Genomic DNA, 16130 nt, shown 5'->3' with positions numbered 1-16130 from the left:
TCATTTGCCATCTTTATTCTTCTCTTCTGCTCCGTCCAGCCCCACAGATGGTCCAAGAGGCTCAGAGGGGCCTTCAGGCTTCTACACCAATTTGAGTCAAGTCAGTGTGTCTCATGGTAACATTCTGTCCTGAAACCATACAAGGAGAGGATATGACAGTCTCTGTCACTCCTGGAGGAAAGCCTGAGAGTGGTGGCCTGGAGGAAGCCCTCCGCCCTGGACCCTACTGTATGTCTGGGCAAGAGGCTCAGAACATTCTCTAGTCTTGGCTAGAAAGGCTTCCTTAGAGCTTTGGCTTTTCTCTCATGTCCTTCAGATGGATTCTGCACACCAGAATGACAAATTGAAAAGCTTCACAGAATTAGCTTTTAATGTTAAAAACAAAAGAAAAAAAGCAAGTTGAGGAATGATGGAAGCGAAAGCACATTCCAGCTGTCAGACAACTTGGAGAGCATTAGTGGATGTTCTAAATTTAAACATAATTTGTCCCTTTCTCCTTATCCATATAACACCCGAAGTTTCCTTTCACTTCCCTCCCTGCCTTCCACTAACCCCATTCCTGGTTTACTACATGGCGATGATAATTATGTATATGCATCCTGAAAATTTAACCCTTCATGTGCCATTTCCTCTCCTTCGATATTTTTTCCTTTTTTGTGGAAAATGATATAACAGAAACTTGCTATCTGCATGTTCTTCACTTTTTTTAAAAAAAATAAATTTATTGGGCTTCCCTGGTGGCACAGTGGTTGAGAGTCCGCCTGCCGATGCAGGGGACACAGGTTCGTGACCCGGTACGGGAGGATCCCACATGCCACGGAGCGGCTGGGCCCGTGAGCCATGGCCGCTGAGCCTGCGCGTCCGGAGCCTGTGCTCAGCAGCGGGAGGGGCCACAACAGCGAGAGGCCAGCGTACCGCAAAAAAAAAAAAAAAAAAAAAAAAAATTTATTTATTTATTTTTGGCTGCGTTCGGTCTTCGTTGCTGCACACGGGCTTTCTCTAGTTGTGGTGAGCGGGGGCTACTCTTAGTTGCGTTGAGCAGGCTTCTTGTTTTGAAAGAACAGTGATAAACTTTAATCAAATTAAAGTCAGGAATATAAAGATTCTACCTCAATTTTTCTTTAATTTCCCACATATCACTTATTTTCCTACTGTCTTTGCTGAATTTTAACAGTCTGGGACAGCCTCTATGATTACAAATAAAAAAATACGCATCCATAAGTCCTTCAACACCATTAAAAGAAACCAAAGTGTCAATGCCAAATTTCTGATTTTAATGAAAATTCTGAACATTAAAGGAGCATTGCTGCATTTACAATGCTGATTTTTAAAAGCTATCTGAAAATAAAATATGGTAAAATTATTGCTTCCCAAAGTTATGTTGACATAATCTATACAAGGCAGAATTGAACCAATAGCATACTGCATGAAAACAGTTACATAACCAATCTTTATCCCTTCTTTTGGCATTTTATACAGCTCTACAAAGCTATCACGTGATAGTCCTTATCTTGAAAGGGATGTCCTGCCATTTAGATACTTAAATTCTATCCATGTTAAGATATAGCCTGAGGATATTAGTGTGTTTACCCATAGGAATGACTTTAATTTTGCATGTTAAGCAGTACAGTACACGCTTGACAAATCTGTGTGAAGTTCTATAGGCATATTACTTTGCCAGATAATACCAAAAAATTCACAGTGTAAAACCAAGAGTAGTTATTCTCATTATTTAAAAAGAAAAAAGCAACACTTATTTCACAATCCCTGGACCTGTAAAATAGCCATTCTTTTAATTTACAGAATTGAGGGAAGTATTTTAAATGTCAAAACACACATGCTGAATGTGATTTAGTGTATCAGCACCAAAAATCTGAAAAGTCTACAAAAATTGTTAGGTGTGTAAGGTGCATACATGAATTATATTCAGTTTGAGGGAAGAAACGGTGCCCCCAGACGCCCTGATATTTAAGAACTAGCTGAATAACTTTCGCCTTGGTTTATAACAAAATAAAAAATACCGCTTTTAATTTTTCTTATATAAGTCATCTAAAATTAAATCCAAAATTGAAGTGCTGCCTTTTACTGTGAATAGCAGTTTGATTGTTAACATTTTTTATGTTCCAGTTTGACACTTCACACACAACAGATATTTAATGCCCTAAAAATATTTTAAAAACTTGAGTCATTTTGTGAACATCTGAAGTTAGATCTCTTATATTTTTATGTAGAGTTGGGTATAAAGTCATTGTGTGTCAAATTATTTTTAAATGTTATCAGTCCCAATCAGTAATTAGGACTTTTTTAAATATGTCGTCATCTTTTCAGGCAAAAATTACTATTATGAAGTTAGATGAAAGTAAATACAGAATTTCTTGGTTTACAATCCAAAATTATTATTGTGACATTAAAGCATGCCTCTTTCCAAACCATTTGGTCAATGCTGATGACACTTAAATAAGGAAAACTTAGGCCAGTATTTCTCTAACTATACTGACACGCTGTCCTGAATGACCTACCAAGGCTGGGGAAGGGACCTGGCCTGGTTCCTCAGCTCTGTGAAGTTGCCCCCTCCTGTCTTACTCTAAACAGCTTATACAAAATCAACTTATGCACACTGTTAACACAAAATCCAGCAAGCTACAGCCCTGATGCCACCTACATTTATATATTTACTTTTTACTGTGTACATTAAACAAAGAATTCTGTTGTGCTTTTCACATATTGGATATAAGTCTTCATATTTTATTTCTAGGTTTCTTGGGAAGGGAAGAGAAAGACTAAGAAAAAAGAAATAGAACAGGGGAGTCAGACTGTAAAGTAACATTACACACACAACTGGCCCAATATCTTTTTAATTTAAAAGATACTATCATCAAAAGGTTATATATATTTTAATATATATATTTATATATTTATATATATATTTATAAAAGAAAAGTCTCCTCCCTAAAATCCATATTATCCCATGATAGATTTTCACAGTGACTAGTATATATATATCGATATAGTTTTTGTTTGTTTGTTTGTTTTTGCGGTACGCGGGCCTCTCATTGTTGTGGCCTCTCCCGTTGTGGAGCACAGGCTCCGGACCGCAGGCCCAGCGGCCATGGCTCACGGGCCCAGCCGCTCCGCGGCATGTGGGATCTTCCCGGACTGGGGCACGAACCCGTGTCCCCTGCATCGGCAGGCGGACTCTCAACCACTGCGCCACCAGGGAAGCCCTATATCGACATAGTTTTCAAATCTGTTCAGTTATCCATTGGGTAATGGTTTTAGAATTAAAAGATGCCATTATCATCGCAGTCTGAACATTGTACCATTAGGGAGATGTGCTTAGAAATGGTTCAGTGATTTGCTCATTATGACTATTTACAAAGATGTCTATTTACCTTAGCAATAAATAATCCTGATACCAAAAGAGATAATGGTCACGCACACACCGAGATGGCTGCATGCTCTTAAAATATTTACATGTAGTTTTTTCCGTCAGGGCTTTCCGATTAGCAAGTGAAAGTGAGCTCTCTTCAATTTTCTCCACATCAGTCTTGCTTCTGGGGAATGCATCCTTCCATTTCTACAACTTTGGGCCATCCTTCATATTTGTTTGTGTCCTTATTGCTCTTTATGTGCTGTTCAAAAGGCCTTTTTGTCTTAATGCCTTTTCCACAACAGAAGACCCAGTTGTCTCTAAAACCAAGATGAGTAGTAGATGTACTCCCCAGTTCAGCAATGAGCTGCCGGGCCTCATCATTGAGTTTGGTTGCTCCATCATCATATGTTCCCATTAAGACTATTGTTCCATCTTGTATGGCCTTCAGAAACTCAATAAATGAGGCCACATTTCCTCCCCACATGTCAAAATATCTGGTGTCTATTAGATCTCCTGTTTTTCCATTTACCTAGGCAACATTGATTCCTCTTCCAACATTATTCTTAACAACACTCATTAAAACATTCTCCTCCAGGCAGATTTTGGGTCCTACCACACTGGCTGCTCCACTTGCCATTTTAAAAGCAAAATGCTTCTCAGGGCAAGCTTTTGAGATCCCACATTTATACCTGGGAGGTTTTGTGGAATGTGCAACTGCGTCCATTGCTGACCTTGCAAATAGATTTCCTAAACTCGCATCCATTTTTATTTCAAATGCTTGAGAAATAACATAGAATGTCAGTAAAAATACTGCCAGGGCTACCACACCACCAACTTTGCAGCACCTGCTACTCTCATGTTTGGTTTTTCAGTCTGTGGCACTTTTCATTAAATAAGCTCTGGCCTCCTGCCTGCCTCTCTGCCTCGTGGGCCCGCTCGCTCCTCCAGCTCCTCCCCGGAGCGCGGGCTTCTCATTGCGGTGGCTTCTCTTGTTGCGGAGCACGGACTCTAGGTGCGCGGGCTTCAGTAGTTGTGGCGTGTGGCCTCAGTAATTGTGGCACGCAGGCTCAGTAGTTGTGGCACACGGGCTTAGTTGCTGCGTGGCCTGTGAGATCTTCCCAGACCAGGGCTCGAACCTACGTCCCCTGCATTGGCAGGCGGATTCTCAACCACTGCGCCATCAGGGAAGCCCTGTTCTTCACTTTTGACCCCAATCATGTATTAACGGATAGAAAGTATTTCAGTCGCCTTATTTTTCTCTGTCATTGCTGATGCATTACTAGGCTCCTCTTATCTGGGTATTAGCTCATTTCTTATCTGAGCCTTCACTGGCTTCTGTTTTGCCTTGATCTCTTGGGCATGATGTCTATAGGTCTTGTCTCTATGGAGAATTAGACAGTAAACTGGCGACAGCAGTCCTTTGATTGGAGCTTAGCTTTTTCAAATGCTCAGATTTTTTTTTATTACTTATTTGTACTTTTTTATGGCTAACATTTTTCTGATTCTTTGCCTGAAAGTTTTTTTTTTTAATTATTTATTTTTGGCTGCATTGGGTCTTCATTGCTGTGCGCAGGCTTTCTCTAGTTGTGGCGAGCTGGGGCTACTCTTCGTTGAGGTGCACAGGCTTCTCATTGCGGTGGCTTCTCTTGCTGCAGAGCACGGGCTCTAGGCACATGTCAGATGTTTTCTCAAGCATACTTCTTCTGAAACCTCAACATATCTCCAGATCAATGATTCCCAAACTTCTGGGAATTTTAACAACCTATCCTTACGTTTGGTTTGTATGAGATCCTACCTCCCTTTTCACCCTATCAATCCTCCAGGAAGAAGAGAGCAACATTTTTTGTTTTTTAATGTAAAAACAAGTAAAAAATTTTTTAGTTTTGAGGGGGCTTGGGGATGACATGACACTCAGTGGTGTATTGGAAAAGGCATTGCAAAAAAGGAATCACTGCTGTGAATCTTGGAATAAGGTCATTTTAATCTCACTCACTATTTCCTTTTTTTTTAAATTGAGGTAGAAAATGCATAACGTGAAATCTACCCTGTTAACAAATTAAGTGTACATACAGTATTATTAAATATAGGCACATTGGTATACAGCAAATTTCTAGAACTTTCTCGTCTTGCAGACACATCGAACAGCAACTCTGCATCTCCCCCACCTCTAGCCCCTGGCAACCACCATTCTACTTTCTGCTTTTATGAGTTTGACAACTTTAGATCCTTCGTGTGAGTGAAATCATGCAACATTTGTTTTTCTATGACTGGCTTATTTCACTTAGGTTAGTGTCCTCAAGGTTTATCCATGTTGTAGTATATGGCAGATTAATCTCACTGTTTCCTAAAGTGTGAATATAAGACCCTTAAGGAAAAAAAAAAGTCTTTTGTAGTTTCTATGGGCTGTTTAAGGTTACAAATGCTCACAGTTAAGGCTTATGTTTGGGGGATCCTGGGGGGATACAAGGTCCAATTATTTTTTATATAACGATGAAGTAACATAAAAGATTCTAGGAGAGCATGTACAAAGAACAGTCCTTGAAAATGCATATTATCATTATTGCAGTGATCTCCTTGAGACTTAGCCATAATGACCCCAAATCAATAAATGTCCATCCATGAGGACTGTACAAATGTGGGAGGTTTTGTTGTAACCCTTGAGGAAAGAACTGTATGACAAAAACAAAAAACCCTCCTTCTCCAAAAAGAGATTATGATTAATTAAGGGACAACTCTAGTTGACGGTAGAGAAAGCTCAAAGATGTTGTAGTAGTTATTTACTGCTACACAATAAATTAGTCCAAAATTTGCAGCCTAAATAAAACAACAATGAATATCTATTATCTCATACAGTTTCCGTGGGTCAGAAATTTGGGACTGGCTTATCTAAATAGTCTTTGGCTTGGGGGTCTCTCATGAGGTTGCAGTCAAGATGTCGGTGGGGGCTAGTCATCTGAAAGTTTGAAGTTGGAGAATCTGTTTCCAAGTTGGCTCACTCACATGCCTATTGTCCTGAGGACTTAGTTCCTCATCACGTGGACATCTCCATTGCACTGCTTGACCATCCTAACAACATGGCAACTGGCTTCTTCCAGACCAAGTGATCTGAGAAAAAGCAAGAAGGAAGCTGCAATGCCCTTAACGACGTAGTCTCGGAATTCACATATTGTCACTTCCACCACATTCTTTTCATTAGAATGGAGTCATTAAATCTAGCCCACATTCAAGGGCAGCAGAATTCGGCTCCACCTAAAAAGGGAGGATTTGATAAGGGGATGGGAGACCCATGACGCAGAAGGGATGAACAGGATCTGGACCAGATACTCTAGTGATACCTGGAGACAAAGAGAAAGAGAATGTGGACACAAACTCCAATCTGTGGCTGGCATGGGGGCTAGCAGTGGGGGAGGGAACTGGGGAAACAACTGGCCAGCCAAACCAGAGAAATGATACAGGTAAGAGTAGTGGCTTTGACCATGAGCAAGGGTCGATGCTCCAGGCCAGCCCAGGAGCTTGGCACTCCTGAAGGGGAAGTACTTTTCGCCGATATGACTTTCCTTAGCTGTTGCTGAACTTGAACAGTGCTCTCAGGCCTTCTTCACTAGAGATGCTTCTTCAGCTCAGCAAGGAGCTGGCTCAGAACCCAGACTCCACATGGGAGGAGGGCTAACATCTTGGTGCTGTTTGCCTCTGGAGCTGCCCCTTGGAACATGTCCACCTGTTGGCATGTTCAGAACTCCATGCCTTAAGAGTGAGCCCTTTTCTGTTTTCACTATGGAGTTGGATTCCAGGGATGGCCTCTGTGTTTTCTCCAAAGCCTCTTTCTGAAACTGAACTTTTGTTTACCTCAATTGCCCTTCTAGCCTCCTTAGACTGAGTTGACTTGTCTTGATGGATGAATCAGATTCTTGAACTCATCCTTTGTGGCTCCAGTTCTCTTGGCAGAGAACACAGGAAGATCGTTTTTGCTTATGTGCGTGTTTGGGGAGCATTTTTGTTTTCCTTTGTTTTTCTGTCTCAGCCACAACCCGTGGGCGAGCCCAGCACCTGGGACCTTGACAAGCCTCTGTGTGTGCATAGGTTGAGGTCACCTAGGGAGTTCTTCCCAGTATCGTTTGTCATGTCCCCGAATTCCAGAGCAGACTGCAGTTTCCCAAATCCCAGGCTCATGGAAATTGGGGGAATTACTTTTCTGGAGGCAGCTTTATCTTACTTGTCCATGTTCCATTCATGCAAATTGGAAATACTCCCACAACTAAACTGTGTGCCGCCCTTCTGCCTGGGAAATGCAGCTGTTCGTGCTTAATGCTTTTGCTCCGCGCCTTTCTAATCTCTCAGCTTTACACTGTTCAGATGGCAGCCGGCTGATTGAGAACAGATAGTGTTTTTTCTGATTATTAATAAAGTACAAGGAAATGAATTCATACCGTTCTAGTTCTGCTTCTGCCAGCATCCTGGAATGAGTGTAGGCAAATGTCGAACCAGCGCCCCTCCCAAACCTCATCTATAAAATGAGAATTTGGACAAGATGGATCTTAGGGTCCTTCTACATCTAAAGGTCACTGGCTATGTGATAATTTAAGAACATGGAAGTATTAATAGGGTAGGATTTATTTACCACAAGAGGAGAATCTCAGTACTGTCTCCTGTCAACCATCCCACCGGAAAGGGCCTGTCTGTCAGCCGGTGCTTTTCCTCTGCACGTGGAATCAGCAATTCTTCTTTCACGTTTGGAAACAGACTTTAAAGTGGACCTTTTTCACTTAAAACCTCACATAAATGTTTTTAACGTGTTTTAGGGAACTGGGGTTTATGCTTTGCTGATTGTTTCTTTTAAATCCATCTTTTCTAATATAACATTATTGCTTGTCAACATAGACTTGCCCTTTTGCACTTTTAAATAGTTGCCCCAAACTTCACTCTGGTTTCTCCCACTAAAAGTCTGACCAGTGACCCCCAATTTTTAAATCTTATAAACTGACTAATAAGGCAGCATTTTGCTATAGAGTCATCCTTTATCTTTTGTCTCCTGGGTTTTATCTAAATTTTTTAATGAAATTGCTACTTTTGTATAGATTTTTAACATATGCTCTATGTTAATGTAAGCATAAGAATACAGCATCAGCAACTCTGGCCACTTTATTGCTCTAGTTGAGTAGCTGGGTCAGGAACATAAACAGAGCATCCCTAAACATTGGCCTGTTTGTACGTATGAACAGCTGAGGACCAATTTTTAAAAAGCCACAGTAGGGGCTTCCCTGGTGGCGCAGTGGTTGAGAGTCCGCCTGCCGATGCAGGGCACACGGGTTCGTGCCCCGGTCCGAAAAGATCCCACATGTCGCGGAGCGGCTGGGCCCGTGAGCCATGGCCGCTGAGCCTGCGTGTCCGGAGCCTGTGCTCCGCAACGGGAGAGGCCACAACAGTGAGAGGCCCGCATACCGCGAAAAAAAAAAAAAAAGCCACAGTAATCAAAATTTCTGCCCAAATGGTAAAACATGCCCTTGTACAAACTCTGGAATAAAAGTAGTTATAACTAGCTAGCCCCCCCAAATCTTTTTAATAACAACAAAGGAAGCTCTTGGAATGGTTCCTAAAGTCTTGCTACTTAAACCTTTACATGAAAGCACAAAACCTGGTGTATATTTTGGTAACAGCATCAGTACACTCAGCTACTCAGGTTTGTTGATCATTTACTCAGTGCCAGGCACTGGGATACAGAATAGAACTTGAGAGAAGCTGGCCTGTCCTTACCAGCATTGAGCCCACAGTCTAATGGGGTGCGAAGACACAGTGAAAGCCCTGAGAAATTGCTGTGATGAGGGTAAATAGAGCCATACAAGAACGAGGAAGGAGGCCCTCATTCTATTTATTGAAATATAGTTGATTTACAGTGTTGGTTAATTTCTGCTGTACAGCAAAGTGACTCAGTTATACATATATATACATTCTTTTTTATATTCTTTTCCATTATGGTTTATCTCAGGATATTGATTGAATATAGTTCCCTGTGCTATAGAGTAGGACCTTGTTGTTTATCCATTCTATATGTAATAGTTTGCATCAACTAACCCCAAACTCCCGGTCCATCCCTCCCCTCCCCTAACCTTGGCAACCACAAGTCTGTTCTCTATGTCTGTGAGTCTGTTTCATAGATAGGTTCATTTGTGTCATATTTTAGATTCCACATGTAGGTGGTATCATATAGTATTTGTCTTTCTCTTTCTGACTTTGCTTAGCATGATAATCTCTGGGTCCATTCATGTAGCTGCAAATGGCATTATTTCATTCTCTTTTATGGCTGAGTAATATTCCACTGTGTGTGTGTGTATATGTATATATTTATACACCACATCTTCTTTATCTATTCATATGTTGATGGACATTTAGATTGTTTCCATGTTGTGGCTGTGGTAAATAGTGCTGCAGTGAACATTGGGGTGCATGTATCTTTTCGAATTATAGTTTTCTCCAGATACATGCCCAGCAGTAGGATTGCTGGATCATATGGCAACTCTATTTTTAGTCTTTTGCAGAACCTCCATACTGTTCTCCATAGTGGCTGCACCAATTTACATTCCCACCAGCAGTGTAGGAGGGTTCCCTTTTCTCCACACCCTCTCCAGCATTTGTTATTTATAGACTTTTTTTAATGATGGCCCTTCTGACCAGTGTGAGGTGGTACCTTATTGTAGTTTTGATTTGCATTTCTCTAATAATTAGCAACGTTGAACATCTTTTCATGTGCCTTTTGGCCATTTGTATGTCTTCTTTGGAGAAATGTCTATTTAGGTCTTCTGCACATTTTTCAATTGGGTTATTTTTTTTTAATTTTTATTTATTTATTTATTTATTTATGGTTGTGTTGGGTCTTCATTTCTGTGCGTGGGCTTTCTCTAGTTGCGGCGAGCGGGGGCCACTCTTCATCGCGGTGCGCGGGCCTCTCACTGTCGCGGCCTCTCTTGTTGCAGAGCACAAGCTCCAGACGCGCAGGCTCAGTAGTTGTGGCTCATGGGCCTAGTTGCCCTGCATTGGCAGGCAGGTTCTCAACCACTGCGCCACCGGGGGAGCCCGGGTTATTTGTTTTTTTGTTATTGAGTTGTATGAGCTGTTCATATATTTTGGAAATTAAGCCTTTGTTAGTTGCATCATTTGCAAATATTTTCTCCCAGTTCATAGGTTGTCTTTTTGTTTTGTTTATGGTTTCCTTTGCTGTGCAAAAGCTTGTAAGTTTGATTAGGTCCCATTTGTTTATTTTTGCTTTTATTTCTATTGCCTTGGGATACTGACCTAAGAAAACATTGGTACGATTTAGATCAGAGAATGTTTTGCCTATGTTCTCTTTTAGGAGTTTTATGGTATCATGTCTTATGTTTAAGTCTTTAAGCCATTTTGAGTTTATTATTGTGTATGGTGTGAGGGTTTCTTATAACTTCATTGATTTACATGTGGCTGTCCAGCTTACCCAACACCACTTGCTGAAGAGACTGTCCTCCCCATTGTATATTCTTGAGAAGGCCTCCATTCTAAATACGGGGAAGGGGGATGAGGAAAGGCGTCAAGGGAGGTGTGTCAAACAAAAAGATAACTGAGATCTAAAGGATATCTAGGGGTTAACTAGGCAAAGATGGGAAGGAATGGGAAATGGGGAGAATGTTCCAGGAAAAGGAATGGCATGCCCAAAGGCTAGGGGCCAGGGAGAGCAGGACACATTTGAGGAGCACTGAAGTTCATTATGGCTGGAGCTCAGAGTTCAGGAGGGACGAGGCAAGAAAGGAGGCTGGGAACATACTCAGGGCCAGATCTTATTTATTCTGGATTTTATAGTTTAAATAAATGTAGTCATTTCGAACCCTTCTCCCCTTACTGGCAGTTAAATTTTTTCTCAAGATGAAGATGTAAATCTGAAACATATCTAAGCCCAAAGAGGAGACATTTTCACTAATAGAAGGATTGCTTGGCTCTGCCCAGGAATGTTTACTAACTGTTAACATTGACTTTTAAAGTTTTCTATTAAAAAAAAAAAAAAGGGCTTCCGTGGTGGCACAGTGGTTAAGAATCCGCCTGCCAATGCAGGGGACACGGGTTCGAGCCCTGGTCTGGGAAGATTCCATGCGCCGTGGAACAAATAAGCCCATGCACCACAACTACTGAGCCTGCACTCTAGAGCCCGCGAGCCACAACTACTGAGCCCACACAGCACAACTACCGAAGCCCGCATGCCTAGAGCCCGTGCTCTGCAACAAGAGAAGCCACCACAATGAGAAGCCCACACACCACAATGAAGAGTAGCCCCTGCTCGCCGCAACTAGAGAAAGCCCGCGTGCAGCAACAAAGACCCAACACAGCCAAAAATAAATAAATTTATAAAATTAAAAAAATAGTTTTCATAGGATTCCTGCCTATATAAGGTACTTTCTAAGAAGATGGCATCTTCTTAATGATTTGCAAAGCAAAACATGAAGCCTATTTTCAAATACTGATTTTCCCATTAAACATTCATTGAAACCATTCAAATCTAATGAAAAGGCCTGGCGTTCTCAGACTGTTTTATTCTAAGATGTGGTAGGACTCTACGTGGTCGCGGTAGAGTTAACATCTGCTGAGCATTCAGCATGAGCAGGATAATTCTGACCTGTTTGGGGTTACAAGTCCAAACTGCTTACCCAGAGCCGCTCAGAAAATACCCCTGAAACATTTCAGGCCGGAGTCATGTGAGCCGTGACCTCTGAGTCAGGTCATGGTGAGCCGTGACCTCTGTTTAGGATTCTCACGATTGTGTAATCTTTTCTCCAAAAGACATTAATGTTTTCATTATCTTGTTTTTCTTTTCTTCATGGTAACTTATAGACATACCTAATCTCCTTGCCTTGACACTGAAAACCGCTGCAATCTAGTCTGGCCTCCAGTTCTCAAGACTTCTTTTCCTTCTCTCCAAACCCCTCACGCTCCAACAAAACAAAGCAAGAAAGGGACACTTCAGCAATACTGGGTTGTGTAGAGAGGCACCACAGGAGCCTAGGGAAAGCTCTGGGTTTGGACTCAGAAAACGTAGATTCATGTCCTGGACACACCACTCCCAGGCTTGGGGACTTTGCACAAGACGCTCAACGTTAGTGAACCTCAATATCTTTATCTGTAAAATGACTCGCTTAGCTGATTGTTGGGAAAGTGAAAATGAAGTAATAGTTATAAAAACTCTACGTGGGCTGTAAACCCCAACGCCAATATACAGCGACATCTCACCTCTTCGAGCAGGCTGACCCCCTCGCTTGGAATTTCCTTACCAACCCCACCCACTGCCTTTAACTTTGAAAGCCCTTTTCCTGTTCCATGAATTCAGTTCTGACCTACTCAGTCAGAATGCTTTTTATATTTATATCATAGGACCAGTCATACTCCTTCCATATTATAATTGATTCTATACTTGTATTCTAGTCTACACTTTGTGGATTCTAAATCCATGTCAGATAGGAGTCCAACCCCATCATCTTTCCATTCCTCCTGTCACCCAGCACAGCACTTAGTCTGTGGAGGACCTGAATGAATTAATCCACTCCTTGTTTTTACCTGCTTAGTGCCATACAATGCTGAAATTCGATTTAGTTTCATTGTGAGTCTTTCTCAACTTTTATACCTTTTTCCATAGGGATTTTCCCTTAAGGAGTAACTTCATCTAGGCAACAGTAGAAGTTAGTGCTCTCATTACAGGAAATGAATATTAATGATGAATTGATGACATTTTTCTTTTGATAACCCCTAACTAATAGGAATTAAACCACTGGCCAGTCCAGTTTCTTTTTTTTTTCTTTTAATTATTTATTTATTTATTCGTTTGTTTGGCTGTGCCGGGTCTTAGTTGCGGCATGTCGGATCTTTAGTTGTGGCATGTGGGCTCTTAGTTGTGGCATGTGGGCTCTTAGTTGCGGCGTGGGATCTAGTTCCTTGACCAGGGATGGAACCCGGGGCCCCTGCATTGGGAGTGAGTGCAGAGTCTTAACCACCGGACCACCAGGGAAGTAAGTCCCTGGCCAACCCAGTTTTACATCTGTCGATCAATATGTTCCAAAAATATCTGTTCTTTAATCGTCTGAGCATGTTATGACATTGGGAAAGCTATCTAGTGCTGACACTGGAGTATGTGTGGATCTGTTATTCCTCATTATTGCTGTGTAGGTTAAAATGCTGCTTGCTTGTTTTCCAAAGCGTTATTCAGAACCGTCTGTGATTGAGGTTAAGCTCTCTCAGCTGCAGAGATCATGACTGTGTTTTCACAGTCATGTGAAACCAAGCTCCCGTGGATGTGTGGGCGGAAGCAGGTTTCGTGATTACCAGCGTCATGCTTGTCCCGGGGGTCTTGTCTCAGTTTACCTGTTTGAGTCTACTTTCTTCTCTTCAAGTGTCAGTTTAACTGATTTACAGGCTCAGAGACCATAATCCTTTCCCATGGACTAGATAAGTCTGGGCTGCTTTCCACCCCTTGTTCATAGGCAGAGCAGGCATCATCCCCTTGAGCCCCCAGCTTGCTAAAGGGGTCACACGTTTGCTAGAGAGATCCCCTGAGAATGTACCCAAAAGGCAAGGACTAAGGAGGCATAAAGCGCAGGTTCTATGTCAATTTCGGGAAAATCGTGCACATTTTCTTCCCCAAGTTTGTAAAGAACGAGTTTCCTGCTTTTATGCATGGCTGCTCTAAAGAGGTGCCCAGTCTGAAATCCCAGCTACTGCTCTGAAAGGAAATTACTTTCCTTTACTTAAACAGAAGAATAGAATCTCCAAGGCTGGAGCTGGTGGCTGCCCTAGAAGAAACACCTGCAGAGGGAAAGGATGTTTCGATGACAGGCCCCATAGCACACTTCACAGGCAGTTGCTCCAAGTCCTTGTAAAGATGAGGTATCTTAACCTTTCAAACCCAGTTTACTATTGAAACCATGAGAGCCCCTTTTTTTCCTGCACTGTAAAAGGAATTAACAACTCAAGGAAAACAAAACTCAAAAAAAAACAGGGGCGGGGACTTCCCTGGTGGCGCAGTGGTTGAGAGTCCGCCTGCTGATGCAGGGGACATGGGTTCGTGCCCCGGTTCGGGAGGATCCCACATGCCGCGGAGCAGCTGGGCCCGTGAGCCATGGCCACTGAGCCTGTGCTCCGCAACGGGAGAGGCCACGACAGTGAGAGGCCCGCGTACCGCAAAAAAAAAAAAAAAAAAAAAAAAAAAAACTCAAAAAAAAGAAGAAAAGAAAAAGAACCACTAATTATAGAAAAATAATCACTCTCTGAAAATAATCAAGATGCCAAAGTAAAGTTGTCTGGTCCTATAAATACCAGTAAGAGCAGCAAAGAGCATTTTTATGCCCCCAGAGACCCTCCTTCTGGGGTAACTACTCGCCCATGAGGTAGCATAGCTTTCCTTCACCTGGTTCCCACTTTTCTTTTTTTTTTTGTTTTTAATTGATTTATTATTTATTTATTTATTTTTGGCTGCGATGGGTCTTCGTTGCTGCGCGCGGGCCTTCTCTGGTTGCGGCGAGCAGGGGCTACTCTTCATTGCGGTGTGCAGGCTTCTCATTGCGGTGGTTTCTCTTGTTGTGGAGCATGGGCTGTAAGCGTGCAGGCTTCAGTAGTTGTGGCGCACGGGCTCTAGAGCTCAGGCTCAGTAGTTGTGGCGCAGGGGCTTAGTTGCTCTGCGGCATGTGGGATCTTCCCGGACCAGGGATTGAACCCGTGTCCCCTGCATTGGCAGGCGGATTCTTAACGACTACGTCACCAGGGAAGTCTGGTTCCCACTTTCATAGCTCACGCCCAGCAGGGTGGGCTCCAGGTCAACCTCCACCCAACAAGAGCAAGCAAGACTTGCCTCACTAATGAAAAATACAAAACCCTTATTCAAAGTCCCCCAGTCCCTCTTAGAGAGGTCTTCCTCCCCCGTGATCAGAGACCTGCCCATTTCCCTGATTTTCAGAGCAGTGTTACTTGGCACTTCTGAGCGTCTTTGAACAATCCAGCTCTTCCAAGCTCAGGTGGTCCACTGCACCCACATCTAGCACGTTCTGTAATGTGAATTTCCTCTCAGCACTCAGAAAGAATGTCTTGTTATACTGGGAACACACAGTATGTCCACAAAGCAAGTACACGGTAGCAAATGTAGTAAGTACTCAGGACGCACATGAAAAGAATTAGCCCACGGGTAAGAGGAATGTTCTGTTCCAGTTTGAGCCTGGAGGGCAGTGCTAGAGAAGTGCAGAACATGGGAGAAGGAACCTAAATCCTACTAGGAAGTGGGGAGGAAATCTGAGAACACTCAGCAAAGCAGAGATAAACAAAGGATGAGACTTGGGGTAAATAGCTGAGAGCTTTCAAGTCTGTGGAGGTCACAGAGGAGTACAGAAAATAACCAGAGGGCACAAGTGAAGGAGGGGAAAACACTGAGAGAGAACAGGGGGAGCCGTTATGCGCGGCTGATTAATGTCTGGGGTTTTGGGCCAAGGAGGCAACTGTAACCATGAGAGCTGTAGAGACTGGGGCCTGACGGGCAAAGACATCACTGGGTAAAAATGCCAGCCAGGCACAGGCACGGCATGCCCCGCACTGTGTTCATGGTTGGGGGGGACGGAGGGGGCCGTGCCTCACACAGATCCCTTGTGTTTAATGCGGCTCCAGGCCCTCGCAAAGCCGAGCTGAACGCGTCTTAGCAGGGAGGCGATCTGACTCTAAATGAGCAAAGGCAAAGGGTCCGGATTTAGTGGGCTCTTAAATGAGACCC

The 16130-nt window shown here is 42.8% G+C and overlaps 1 protein-coding gene and 1 pseudogene across 1 annotated transcript in view; one reads left to right on the top strand and one right to left on the bottom strand.

Moving 5' to 3' along the window:
- IGFBP7 (insulin like growth factor binding protein 7) overlaps window positions 1–16130 on the top strand; it is a 76573-nt gene that overhangs the window by 39193 nt on the left and 21250 nt on the right. The gene's annotated exons all lie outside the window — the stretch shown is intronic.
- On the bottom strand, window positions 3535–4231 carry LOC101318221 (protein FAM3C-like; annotated as a pseudogene).

This window comes from Tursiops truncatus, chromosome 5 (assembly GCF_011762595.2).
Source record: "Tursiops truncatus isolate mTurTru1 chromosome 5, mTurTru1.mat.Y, whole genome shotgun sequence".
In the NCBI taxonomy this organism is placed as follows: Eukaryota; Metazoa; Chordata; class Mammalia; order Artiodactyla; family Delphinidae; genus Tursiops; species Tursiops truncatus.
Note: the sequence above shows the minus strand (reverse complement) of the source record. Positions and strands in the feature narration are given on the sequence as shown.